This window comes from Lissotriton helveticus, chromosome 12 (assembly GCF_964261635.1).
Source record: "Lissotriton helveticus chromosome 12, aLisHel1.1, whole genome shotgun sequence".
NCBI lineage: Eukaryota > Metazoa > Chordata > Amphibia > Caudata > Salamandridae > Lissotriton > Lissotriton helveticus.
The window spans coordinates 742,201,256-742,216,202 of NC_136073.1; positions in this window are offsets into that span (position 1 = coordinate 742,201,256).

Here is a 14,947-nt window from a genome sequence, read left to right on the forward strand (position 1 = left end):
GCCTTCATCACCCTGGATAGCTTGACTCCAGTGGGGTGGAGAGCATGGGACTCACGTCTGAGCATACCCATCCCACTCGGGGTGACAAATGCAAAAACAACAATTGATGGACAGAATGCAGAGCAATGTCATACATTCACCCCAGTACAGAGACCTGGGCCTAAATCCATCGTTTTTTTGCACTCCACACCACCCCAGGTCAGACATGACAATATGCAAATCAGCCTTGACCCTGTGCCTCATGGGAACAGTCCAGCCGAACTGCCAAGCCATGTCTTTCCTGGACCGGAATCAAGCATCCAAGGACCGGTTTCTGGCTATCAGCCTTCATCAGCCTGGATAGCTTGACTCCAGTGGTGTGGAGAGCATGGGACTCACGTCTGAGCATACCCATCCCACTCGGGGTGACAAATGCAAAAACAACAATTGATGGACAGAATGCAGAGCAATGTCATACATTCACCCCAGTACAGAGATCTGGGCCTAAATCCATCGTTTTTTTGCACTCCACACCACCCCAGGTCAGACATGGCCATATGCAAATCAGCCTTGACCCTGTGCCTCATGGGAACAGTCCAGCCCGAACTGCCAAGCCATGTCTTTCCTGGACCGGAATCAAGCATCCAAGGACCGGTTTCTGGCTATCAGCCTTCATTAGCCTGGAAATCTTGAATCCAGTGGCGTGGAGAGCATGGGACTCACGTCTGAGCATACCCATCCCACTCGGGGTGACAAATGCAAAAACGACAATTGATGGACAGAATGCAGAGCAATGTCATACATTCACCCCAGTACAGAGATCTGGGCCTAAATCCATTGTTTTTTTGCACTCCACACCACCCCAGGTCAGACATGGCCATATGCAAATCAGCCTTGACCCTGTCCCTCATGGGAACAGTCCAGCCCGCACTGCCAAGGCATGTCTTTCCTGGACCGGAATCAAGCATCCAAGGACCAGTTTCTGGCTATCAGCCTTCACCAGCCTGGATAGCTTGACTCCAGTGGTGTGGAGAGTATGGGACTCACGTCTGAGCATACCCATCCCACTCGGGGTGACAAATGCAAAAACAACAATTGATGGACAGAATGCAGAGCAATGTCATACATTCACCCCAGTACAGAGATCTGGGCCTAAATCCATCGTTTTTTTGCACTCCACACCACCCCAGGTCAGACATGGCCATATGCAAATCAGCCTTGACCCTGTGCCTCATGGGAACAGTCCAGCCCGAACTGCCAAGCCATGTCTTTCCTGGACCGGAATCAAGCATCCAAGGACCGGTTTCTAGCTATCAGCCTTCATTAGCCTGGAAATCTTGAATCCAGTGGTGTGGAGAGCATGGGACTCACGTCTGAGCATACCCATCCCACTCGGGGTGACAAATGCAAAAACGACAATTGATGGACAGAATGCAGAGCAATGTCATACATTCACCCCAGTACAGAGATCTGGGCCTAAATCCATTGTTTTTTTGCACTCCACACCACCCCAGGTCAGACATGGCCATATGCAAATCAGCCTTGACCCTGTGCCTCATGGGAACAGTCCAGCCCGAACTGCCAAGCCATGTCTTTCCTGGACCGGACTCAAGCATCCAAGGACCGGTTTCTGGCTATCAGCCTTCGTCAGCCTGGATAGCTTGACTCCAGTGGTGTGGAGAGCATGGCACTCACATCTGAGCATACCCATCCCACTCGGGGTGACAAATGCAAAAACAACAATTGATGGACAGAATGCAGAGCAATGTCGTACATTCACCCCAGTACAGAGATCTGGGCCTAAATCCATCGTTTTTTTGCACTCCACACCACCCCAGCTCAGACATGGCCATATGCAAATCAGCCTTGACCCTGTGCCTCATGGGAAGAGTCCAGCCCGAACTGCCAAGCCATGTCTTTCCTGGACCAGAATCAAGCATCCAAGGACCGGTTTCTGGCTATGAGCCTTCATCAGCCTGGATAGCTTGACTCCAGTGGTGTGGCGAGCATGGGACTCACGTCTGAGCATACCCATCCCACTCGGGGTGACAAATGCAAAAACAACAATTGATGGACAGAATGCAGAGCAATGTCATACATTCACCCCAGTACAGAGATCTGGGCCTAAATCCATCGTTTTTTTGCACTCCACACCACCCCAGGTCAGACATGGCCATATGAAAATCAGCCTTGACCCTGTGCCTCATGGGAACAGTCCAGCCCGAACTGCAAGCCATGTCTTTCCTGGACCGGAATCAAGCATCCAAGGACCGGTTTCTGGCTATCAGCCTTCATCAGCCTGGATAGCTTGACTCCAGTGGTGTGGAGAGCATGGGATTTACGTCTGAGCATACCCATCCCACTCGGGGTGACAAATGCAAAAACAACAATTGATGGACAGAATGCAGAGCAATGTCATACATTCACCCCAGTACAGAGATCTGGGCCTAAATCCATCGTTTTTTTGCACTCCACACCACCCCAGGTCAGACATGGCCATATGCAAATCAGCCTTGACCCTGTGCCTCATGGGAACAGTCCAGCCCGAACTGCCAAGCCATGTATTTCCTGGACCGGAATCAAGCATCCAAGGACCGGTTTCTGGCTATCAGCCTTCATCAGCCTGGAAAGCTTGAATCCAGTGGTGTGGAGAGCATGGGACTCACGTCTGAGCATACCCATCCCACTCGGGGTGACAAATGCAAAAACAACAATTGATGGACAGAATGCAGAGCAATGTCATACATTCACCCCAGTACAGAGATCTTGGCCTAAATCCATCGTTTTTTTGCACTCCACACCACCCCATGTCAGACATGGCCATATGCAAATCAGCCTTGACCCTGTGCCTCATGGGAACAGTCCAGCCCGAACTGCCAAGCCATGTCTTTCCTGGACCGGAATCAAGCATCCAAGGACCGGTTTCTGGCTATCAGCCTTCATCAGCTTGGATAGCTTGACTCCAGTGGTGTGGAGAGCATGGGACTCACGTCTGAGCATACCCATCCCACTCGGGGTGACAAATGCAAAAACAACAATTGATGGACAGAATGCAGAGCAATGTCATACATTCACCCCACTACAGAGATCTGGGCTTAAATCCATCGTTTTTTTGCACTCCACACCACCCCAGGTCAGACATGGCCATATGCAAATCAGCCTTGACCCTGTGCCTCATGGGAACAGTCCAGCCCGAACTGCCAAGGCATGTCTTTCCTGGACCGGAATCAAGCATCCAAGGACCAGTTTCTGGCTATCAGCCTTCATCAGCCTGGATAGCTTGACTCCAGTGGGGTGGAGAGCATGGGACTCACGTCTGAGCATACCCATCCCACTCGGGGTGACAAATGCAAAAACAACAATTGATGGACAGAATGCAGAGCAATGTCATACATTCACCCCAGTACAGAGATCTGGGCCTAAATCCATCGTTTTTTTGCACTCCACACCACCCCAGGTCAGACATGACAATATGCAAATCAGCCTTGACCCTGTGCCTCATGGGAACAGTCCAGCCGAACTGCCAAGCCATGTCTTTCCAGGACCGGAATCAAGCATCCAAGGACCGGTTTCTGGCTATCAGCCTTCATCAGCCTGGATAGCTTGACTCTAGTGGTGTGGAGAGCATGGGACTCACGTCTGAGCATACCCATCCCACTCGGGGTGACAAATGCAAAAACAACAATTGATGGACAGAATGCAGAGCAATGTCATACATTCACCCCAGTACAGAGATCTGGGCCTAAATCCATCGTTTTTTTGCACTCCACACCACCCCAGGTCAGACATGGCCATATGCAAATCAGCCTTGACCCTGTGCCTCATGGGAAGAGTCCAGCCCGAACTGCCAAGCCATGTCTTTCCTGGACCGGAATCAAGCATCCAAGGACCGGTTTCTGGCTATCAGCCTTCATCAGCCTGGATAGCTTGACTCCAGTGGGGTGGAGAGCATGGGACTCACGTCTGAGCATACCCATCCCACTCGGGGTGACAAATGCAAAAACAACAATTGATGGACAGAATGCAGAGCAATGTCATACATTCACCCCAGTACAGAGATCTGGGCCTAAATCCATCGTTTTTTTGCATTCCACACCACCCCAGGTCAGACATGGCCATATGCAAATCAGCCTTGACCCTGTGCCTCATGGGAACAGTCCAGCCCGAACTGCCAAGCCATGTCTTTCCTGGACCGGAATCAAGCATCCAAGGACCGGTTTCTGGCTATCAGCCTTCATTAGCCTGGAAATCTTGAATCCAGTGGTGTGGAGAGCATGGGACTCACGTCTGAGCATACCCATCCCACTCGGGGTGACAAATGCAAAAACGACAATTGATGGACAGAATGCAGAGCAATGTCATACATTCACCCCAGTACAGAGATCTGGGCCTAAATCCATTGTTTTTTTGCACTCCACACCACCCCATGTCAGACATGGCCATATGCAAATCAGCCTTGACCCTGTCCCTCATGGGAACAGTCCAGCCCGAACTGCCAAGGCATGTCTTTCCTGGACCGGAATCAAGCATCCAAGGACCAGTTTCTGGCTATCAGCCTTCATCACCCTGGATAGCTTGACTCCAGTGGGGTGGAGAGCATGGGACTCACGTCTGAGCATACCCATCCCACTCGGGGTGACAAATGCAAAAACAACAATTGATGGACAGAATGCAGAGCAATGTCATACATTCACCCCAGTACAGAGACCTGGGCCTAAATCCATCGTTTTTTTGCACTCCACACCACCCCAGGTCAGACATGACAATATGCAAATCAGCCTTGACCCTGTGCCTCATGGGAACAGTCCAGCCGAACTGCCAAGCCATGTCTTTCCTGGACCGGAATCAAGCATCCAAGGACCGGTTTCTGGCTATCAGCCTTCATCAGCCTGGATAGCTTGACTCCAGTGGTGTGGAGAGCATGGGACTCACGTCTGAGCATACCCATCCCACTCGGGGTGACAAATGCAAAAACAACAATTGATGGACAGAATGCAGAGCAATGTCATACATTCACCCCAGTACAGAGATCTGGGCCTAAATCCATCGTTTTTTTGCACTCCACACCACCCCAGGTCACACATGGCCATATGCAAATCAGCCTTGACCCTGTGCCTCATGGGAAGAGTCCAGCCCGAACTGCCAAGCCATGTCTTTCCTGGACCGGAATCAAGCATCCAAGGACCGGTTTCTGGCTATCAGCCTTCATCAGCCTGGATAGCTTGACTCCAGTGGGGTGGAGAGCATGGGACTCACGTCTGAGCATACCCATCCCACTCGGGGTGACAAATGCAAAAACAACAATTGATGGACAGAATGCAGAGCAATGTCATACATTCACCCCAGTACAGAGATCTGGGCCTAAATCCATCGTTTTTTTGCACTCCACACCACCCCAGGTCAGACATGGCCATATGCAAATCAGCCTTGACCCTGTGCCTCATGGGAACAGTCCAGCCCGAACTGCCAAGCCATGTCTTTCCTGGACCGGAATCAAGCATCCAAGGACCGGTTTCTGGCTATCAGCCTTCATTAGCCTGGAAATCTTGAATCCAGTGGTGTGGAGAGCATGGGACTCACGTCTGAGCATACCCATCCCACTCGGGGTGACAAATGCAAAAACGACAATTGATGGACAGAATGCAGAGCAATGTCATACATTCACCCCAGTACAGAGATCTGGGCCTAAATCCATCGTTTTTTTGCACTCCACACCACCCCAGGTCAGACATGGCCATATGCAAATCAGCCTTGACCCTGTGCCTCATGGGAACAGTCCAGCCCGAACTGCCAAGGCATGTCTTTCCTGGACCGGAATCAAGCATCCAAGGACCAGTTTCTGGCTATCAGCCTTCATCAGCCTGGATAGCTTGACTCCAGTGGGGTGGAGAGCATGGGACTCACGTCTGAGCATACCCATCCCACTCGGGGTGACAAATGCAAAAACAACAATTGATGGACAGAATGCAGAGCAATGTCATACATTCACCCCAGTACAGAGATCTGGGCCTAAATCCATCGTTTTTTTGCACTCCACACCACCCCAGGTCAGACATGACAATATGCAAATCAGCCTTGACCCTGTGCCTCATGGGAACAGTCCAGCCGAACTGCCAAGCCATGTCTTTCCAGGACCGGAATCAAGCATCCAAGGACCGGTTTCTGGCTATCAGCCTTCATCAGCCTGGATAGCTTGACTCCAGTGGTGTGGAGAGCATGGGACTCACGTCTGAGCATACCCATCCCACTCGGGGTGACAAATGCAAAAACAACAATTGATGGACAGAATGCAGAGCAATGTCATACATTCACCCCAGTACAGAGATCTGGGCCTAAATCCATCGTTTTTTTGCACTCCACACCACCCCAGGTCAGACATGGCCATATGCAAATCAGCCTTGACCCTGTGCCTCATGGGAAGAGTCCAGCCCGAACTGCCAAGCCATGTCTTTCCTGGACCGGAATCAAGCATCCAAGGACCGGTTTCTGGCTATCAGCCTTCATCAGCCTGGATAGCTTGACTCCAGTGGGGTGGAGAGCATGGGACTCACGTCTGAGCATACCCATCCCACTCGGGGTGACAAATGCAAAAACAACAATTGATGGACAGAATGCAGAGCAATGTCATACATTCACCCCAGTACAGAGATCTGGGCCTAAATCCATCGTTTTTTTGCATTCCACACCACCCCAGGTCAGACATGGCCATATGCAAATCAGCCTTGACCCTGTGCCTCATGGGAACAGTCCAGCCCGAACTGCCAAGCCATGTCTTTCCTGGACCGGAATCAAGCATCCAAGGACCGGTTTCTGGCTATCAGCCTTCATTAGCCTGGAAATCTTGAATCCAGTGGTGTGGAGAGCATGGGACTCACGTCTGAGCATACCCATCCCACTCGGGGTGACAAATGCAAAAACGACAATTGATGGACAGAATGCAGAGCAATGTCATACATTCACCCCAGTACAGAGATCTGGGCCTAAATCCATTGTTTTTTTGCACTCCACACCACCCCATGTCAGACATGGCCATATGCAAATCAGCCTTGACCCTGTCCCTCATGGGAACAGTCCAGCCCGAACTGCCAAGGCATGTCTTTCCTGGACCGGAATCAAGCATCCAAGGACCAGTTTCTGGCTATCAGCCTTCATCACCCTGGATAGCTTGACTCCAGTGGGGTGGAGAGCATGGGACTCACGTCTGAGCATACCCATCCCACTCGGGGTGACAAATGCAAAAACAACAATTGATGGACAGAATGCAGAGCAATGTCATACATTCACCCCAGTACAGAGACCTGGGCCTAAATCCATCGTTTTTTTGCACTCCACACCACCCCAGGTCAGACATGACAATATGCAAATCAGCCTTGACCCTGTGCCTCATGGGAACAGTCCAGCCGAACTGCCAAGCCATGTCTTTCCTGGACCGGAATCAAGCATCCAAGGACCGGTTTCTGGCTATCAGCCTTCATCAGCCTGGATAGCTTGACTCCAGTGGTGTGGAGAGCATGGGACTCACGTCTGAGCATACCCATCCCACTCGGGGTGACAAATGCAAAAACAACAATTGATGGACAGAATGCAGAGCAATGTCATACATTCACCCCAGTACAGAGATCTGGGCCTAAATCCATCGTTTTTTTGCACTCCACACCACCCCAGGTCAGACATGGCCATATGCAAATCAGCCTTGACCCTGTGCCTCATGGGAAGAGTCCAGCCCGAACTGCCAAGCCATGTCTTTCCTGGACCGGAATCAAGCATCCAAGGACCGGTTTCTGGCTATCAGCCTTCATCAGCCTGGATAGCTTGACTCCAGTGGGGTGGAGAGCATGGGACTCACGTCTGAGCATACCCATCCCACTCGGGGTGACAAATGCAAAAACAACAATTGATGGACAGAATGCAGAGCAATGTCATACATTCACCCCAGTACAGAGATCTGGGCCTAAATCCATCGTTTTTTTGCATTCCACACCACCCCAGGTCAGACATGGCCATATGCAAATCAGCCTTGACCCTGTGCCTCATGGGAACAGTCCAGCCCGAACTGCCAAGCCATGTCTTTCCTGGACCGGAATCAAGCATCCAAGGACCGGTTTCTGGCTATCAGCCTTCATTAGCCTGGAAATCTTGAATCCAGTGGTGTGGAGAGCATGGGACTCACGTCTGAGCATACCCATCCCACTCGGGGTGACAAATGCAAAAACGACAATTGATGGACAGAATGCAGAGCAATGTCATACATTCACCCCAGTACAGAGATCTGGGCCTAAATCCATTGTTTTTTTGCACTCCACACCACCCCATGTCAGACATGGCCATATGCAAATCAGCCTTGACCCTGTCCCTCATGGGAACAGTCCAGCCCGAACTGCCAAGGCATGTCTTTCCTGGACCGGAATCAAGCATCCAAGGACCAGTTTCTGGCTATCAGCCTTCATCACCCTGGATAGCTTGACTCCAGTGGGGTGGAGAGCATGGGACTCACGTCTGAGCATACCCATCCCACTCGGGGTGACAAATGCAAAAACAACAATTGATGGACAGAATGCAGAGCAATGTCATACATTCACCCCAGTACAGAGACCTGGGCCTAAATCCATCGTTTTTTTGCACTCCACACCACCCCAGGTCAGACATGACAATATGCAAATCAGCCTTGACCCTGTGCCTCATGGGAACAGTCCAGCCGAACTGCCAAGCCATGTCTTTCCTGGACCGGAATCAAGCATCCAAGGACCGGTTTCTGGCTATCAGCCTTCATCAGCCTGGATAGCTTGACTCCAGTGGTGTGGAGAGCATGGGACTCACGTCTGAGCATACCCATCCCACTCGGGGTGACAAATGCAAAAACAACAATTGATGGACAGAATGCAGAGCAATGTCATACATTCACCCCAGTACAGAGATCTGGGCCTAAATCCATCGTTTTTTTGCACTCCACACCACCCCAGGTCACACATGGCCATATGCAAATCAGCCTTGACCCTGTGCCTCATGGGAAGAGTCCAGCCCGAACTGCCAAGCCATGTCTTTCCTGGACCGGAATCAAGCATCCAAGGACCGGTTTCTGGCTATCAGCCTTCATCAGCCTGGATAGCTTGACTCCAGTGGGGTGGAGAGCATGGGACTCACGTCTGAGCATACCCATCCCACTCGGGGTGACAAATGCAAAAACAACAATTGATGGACAGAATGCAGAGCAATGTCATACATTCACCCCAGTACAGAGATCTGGGCCTAAATCCATCGTTTTTTTGCACTCCACACCACCCCAGGTCAGACATGGCCATATGCAAATCAGCCTTGACCCTGTGCCTCATGGGAACAGTCCAGCCCGAACTGCCAAGCCATGTCTTTCCTGGACCGGAATCAAGCATCCAAGGACCGGTTTCTGGCTATCAGCCTTCATTAGCCTGGAAATCTTGAATCCAGTGGTGTGGAGAGCATGGGACTCACGTCTGAGCATACCCATCCCACTCGGGGTGACAAATGCAAAAACGACAATTGATGGACAGAATGCAGAGCAATGTCATACATTCACCCCAGTACAGAGATCTGGGCCTAAATCCATTGTTTTTTTGCACTCCACACCACCCCAGGTCAGACATGGCCATATGCAAATCAGCCTTGACCCTGTCCCTCATGGGAACAGTCCAGCCCGAACTGCCAAGCCATGTCTTTCCTGGACCGGACTCAAGCATCCAAGGACCGGTTTCTGGCTATCAGCCTTCGTCAGCCTGGATAGCTTGACTCCAGTGGTGTGGAGAGCATGGCACTCACATCTGAGCATACCCATCCCACTCGGGGTGACAAATGCAAAAACAACAATTGATGGACAGAATGCAGAGCAATGTCGTACATTCACCCCAGTACAGAGATCTGGGCCTAAATCCATCGTTTTTTTGCACTCCATACCACCCCAGCTCAGACATGGCCATATGCAAATCAGCCTTGACCCTGTGCCTCATGGGAAGAGTCCAGCCCGAACTGCCAAGCCATGTCTTTCCTGGACCAGAATCAAGCATCCAAGGACCGGTTTCTGGCTATGAGCCTTCATCAGCCTGGATAGCTTGACTCCAGTGGTGTGGCGAGCATGGGACTCACGTCTGAGCATACCCATCCCACTCGGGGTGACAAATGCAAAAACAACAATTGATGGACAGAATGCAGAGCAATGTCATACATTCACCCCAGTACAGAGATCTGGGCCTAAATCCATCGTTTTTTTGCACTCCACACCACCCCAGGTCACACATGGCCATATGCAAATCAGCCTTGACCCTGTGCCTCATGGGAAGAGTCCAGCCCGAACTGCCAAGCCATGTCTTTCCTGGACCGGAATCAAGCATCCAAGGACCGGTTTCTGGCTATCAGCCTTCATCAGCCTGGATAGCTTGACTCCAGTGGGGTGGAGAGCATGGGACTCACGTCTGAGCATACCCATCCCACTCGGGGTGACAAATGCAAAAACAACAATTGATGGACAGAATGCAGAGCAATGTCATACATTCACCCCAGTACAGAGATCTGGGCCTAAATCCATCGTTTTTTTGCACTCCACACCACCCCAGGTCAGACATGGCCATATGCAAATCAGCCTTGACCCTGTGCCTCATGGGAACAGTCCAGCCCGAACTGCCAAGCCATGTCTTTCCTGGACCGGAATCAAGCATCCAAGGACCGGTTTCTGGCTATCAGCCTTCATTAGCCTGGAAATCTTGAATCCAGTGGTGTGGAGAGCATGGGACTCACGTCTGAGCATACCCATCCCACACGGGGTGACAAATGCAAAAACGACAATTGATGGACAGAATGCAGAGCAATGTCATACATTCACCCCAGTACAGAGATCTGGGCCTAAATCCATTGTTTTTTTGCACTCCACACCACCCCAGGTCAGACATGGCCATATGCAAATCAGCCTTGACCCTGTCCCTCATGGGAACAGTCCAGCCCGCACTGCCAAGGCATGTCTTTCCTGGACCGGAATCAAGCATCCAAGGACCAGTTTCTGGCTATCAGCCTTCACCAGCCTGGATAGCTTGACTCCAGTGGTGTGGAGAGCATGGGACTCACGTCTGAGCATACCCATCCCACTCGGGGTGACAAATGCAAAAACAACAATTGATGGACAGAATGCAGAGCAATGTCATACATTCACCCCAGTACAGAGATCTGGGCCTAAATCCATCGTTTTTTTGCACTCCACACCACCCCAGGTCAGACATGGCCATATGCAAATCAGCCTTGACCCTGTGCCTCATGGCAACAGTCCAGCCCGAACTGCCAAGCCATGTCTTTCCTGGACCGGAATCAAGCATCCAAGGACCGGTTTCTAGCTATCAGCCTTCATTAGCCTGGAAATCTTGAATCCAGTGGTGTGGAGAGCATGGGACTCACGTCTGAGCATACCCATCCCACTCGGGGTGACAAATGCAAAAACGACAATTGATGGACAGAATGCAGAGCAATGTCATACATTCACCCCAGTACAGAGATCTGGGCCTAAATCCATTGTTTTTTTGCACTCCACACCACCCCAGGTCAGACATGGCCATATGCAAATCAGCCTTGACCCTGTGCCTCATGGGAACAGTCCAGCCCGAACTGCCAAGCCATGTCTTTCCTGGACCGGACTCAAGCATCCAAGGACCGGTTTCTGGCTATCAGCCTTCGTCAGCCTGGATAGCTTGACTCCAGTGGTGTGGAGAGCATGGCACTCACATCTGAGCATACCCATCCCACTCGGGGTGACAAATGCAAAAACAACAATTGATGGACAGAATGCAGAGCAATGTCGTACATTCACCCCAGTACAGAGATCTGGGCCTAAATCCATCGTTTTTTTGCACTCCACACCACCCCAGCTCAGACATGGCCATATGCAAATCAGCCTTGACCCTGTGCCTCATGGGAAGAGTCCAGCCCGAACTGCCAAGCCATGTCTTTCCTGGACCAGAATCAAGCATCCAAGGACCGGTTTCTGGCTATGAGCCTTCATCAGCCTGGATAGCTTGACTCCAGTGGTGTGGCGAGCATGGGACTCACGTCTGAGCATACCCATCTCACTCGGGGTGACAAATGCAAAAACAACAATTGATGGACAGAATGCAGAGCAATGTCATACATTCACCCCAGTACAGAGATCTGGGCCTAAATCCATCGTTTTTTTGCACTCCACACCACCCCAGGTCAGACATGGCCATATGAAAATCAGCCTTGACCCTGTGCCTCATGGGAACAGTCCAGCCCGAACTGCAAGCCATGTCTTTCCTGGACCGGAATCAAGCATCCAAGGACCGGTTTCTGGCTATCAGCCTTCATCAGCCTGGATAGCTTGACTCCAGTGGTGTGGAGAGCATGGGATTTACGTCTGAGCATACCCATCCCACTCGGGGTGACAAATGCAAAAACAACAATTGATGGACAGAATGCAGAGCAATGTCATACATTCACCCCAGTACAGAGATCTGGGCCTAAATCCATCGTTTTTTTGCACTCCACACCACCCCAGGTCAGACATGGCCATATGCAAATCAGCCTTGACCCTGTGCCTCATGGGAACAGTCCAGCCCGAACTGCCAAGCCATGTCTTTCCTGGACCGGAATCAAGCATCCAAGGACCGGTTTCTGGCTATCAGCCTTCATCAGCCTGGATAGCTTGACTCCAGTGGTGTGGAGAGCATGGGACTCACGTCTGAGCATACCCATCCCACTCGGGGTGACAAATGCAAAAACAACAATTGATGGACAGAATGCAGAGCAATGTCATACATTCACCCCAGTACAGAGATCTGGGCCTAAATCCATCGTTTTTTTGCACTCCACACCACCCCAGGTCAGACATGGCCATATTCAAATCAGCCTTGACCCTGTGCCTCATGGGAACAGTCCAGCCCGAACTGCCAAGCCATGTCTTTCCTGGACCGGAATCAAGCATCCAAGGACCGGTTTCTGGCTATCAGCCTTCATCAGCCTGGATAGCTTGACTCCAGTGGTGTGGAGAGCATGGGACTCACGTCTGAGCATACCCATCCCACTCGGGGTGACAAATGCAAAAACAACAATTGATGGACAGAATGCAGAGCAATGTCATACTTTCACCCCAGTACAGAGATCTGGGCCTAAATCCATCGTTTTTTTGCACTCCACACCACCCCAGGTCAGACATGGCCATATGCAAATCAGCCTTGACCCTGTGCCTCATGGGAAGAGTCCAGCCAGAACTGCCAAGCCATGTCTTTCCTGGACCGGAATCAAGCATCCAAGGACCGGTTTCTGGCTATCAGCCTTCATCAGCCTGGATAGCTTGACTCCAGTGGTGTGGAGAGCATGGGACTCACGTCTGAGCATACCCATCCCACTCGGGGTGACAAATGCAAAAACAACAATTGATGGACAGAATGCAGAGCAATGTCATACATTCACCCCAGTACAGAGATCTGGGCCTAAATCCATCGTTTTTTTGCACTCCACACCACCCCAGGTCAGACATGGCCATATGCAAATAAGCCTTGACCCTGTGCCTCATGGGAACAGTCCAGCCTGTAATGCCAAGCCATATCTTTCCTGGACCGGAATCAAGCATCCAAGGACCGGTTTCTGGCTATCAGCCTTCATCAGCCTGGATAGCTTGACTCCAGTGGTGTGGAGAGCATGGGACTCACGTCTGAGCATACCCATCCCACTCGGGGTGACAAATGCAAAAACAACAATTGATGGACAGAATGCAGAGCAATGTCATACATTCACCCCAGTACAGAGATCTGGGCCTAAATCCATCGTTTTTTTGCACTCCACACCACACCAGGTCAGACATGGCCATATGCAAATCAGCCTTTACGCTGTGCCTCATGGGAACAGTCCAGCCCGAACTGCCAAGCCATGTCTTTCCTGGACCGGAATCAAGCATCCAAGGACCGGTTTCTGGCTATCAGCCTTCATCAGCCTGGATAGCTTGACTCCAGTGGTGTGGAGAGCATGGGACTAACGTCTGAGCATACCCATCCCACTCGGGGTGACAAATGCAAAAACAACAATTGATGGACAGAATGCAGAGCAATGTCATACATTCACCCCAGTACAGAGATCTGGGCCTAAATCCATTGTAGTTTTTGCAATCCACACCACCCCAGGTCAGACATGGCCATATGCAAATCAGCCTTGACCCTGTGCCTCATGGGAACAGTCCAGCCCGAACTGCCAAGCCATGTCTTTCCTGGACCGGAATCAAGCATCCAAGGACCGGTTTCTGGCTATCAGCCTTCATCAGCCTGGATAGCTTGACTCCAGTGGTGTGGAGCGCATGGGACTCACGTCTGAGCATACCCATCCCACTCGGGGTGAAAAATGCAAAAACAATTGATGGACAGAATGCAGAGCAATGTCATACATTCACCCCAGTACAGAGATCTGGGCCTAAATCCATTGTAGTTTTTGCAATCCACACCACCCCAGGTCAGACATGGCCATATGCAAATCAGCCTTGACCCTGTGCCTCATGGGAACAGTCCAGCCCGAACTGCCAAGCCATGTATTTCCTGGACCGGAATCAAGCATCCAAGGACCGGTTTCTGGCTATCAGCCTTCATCAGCCTGGAAAGCTTGAATCCAGTGGTGTGGAGAGCATGGGACTCACGTCTGAGCATACCCATCCCACTCGGGGTGACAAATGCAAAAACAACAATTGATGGACAGAATGCAGAGCAATGTCATACATTCACCCCAGTACAGAGATCTTGGCCTAAATCCATCGTTTTTTTGTACTCCACACCACCCCATGTCAGACATGGCCATATGCAAATCAGCCTTGACCCTGTGCCTCATGGGAACAGTCCAGCCCGAACTGCCAAGCCATGTCTTTCCTGGACCGGAATCAAGCATCCAAGGACCGGTTTCTGGCTATCAGCCTTCATCAGCTTGGATAGCTTGACTCCAGTGGTGTGGAGAGCATGGGACT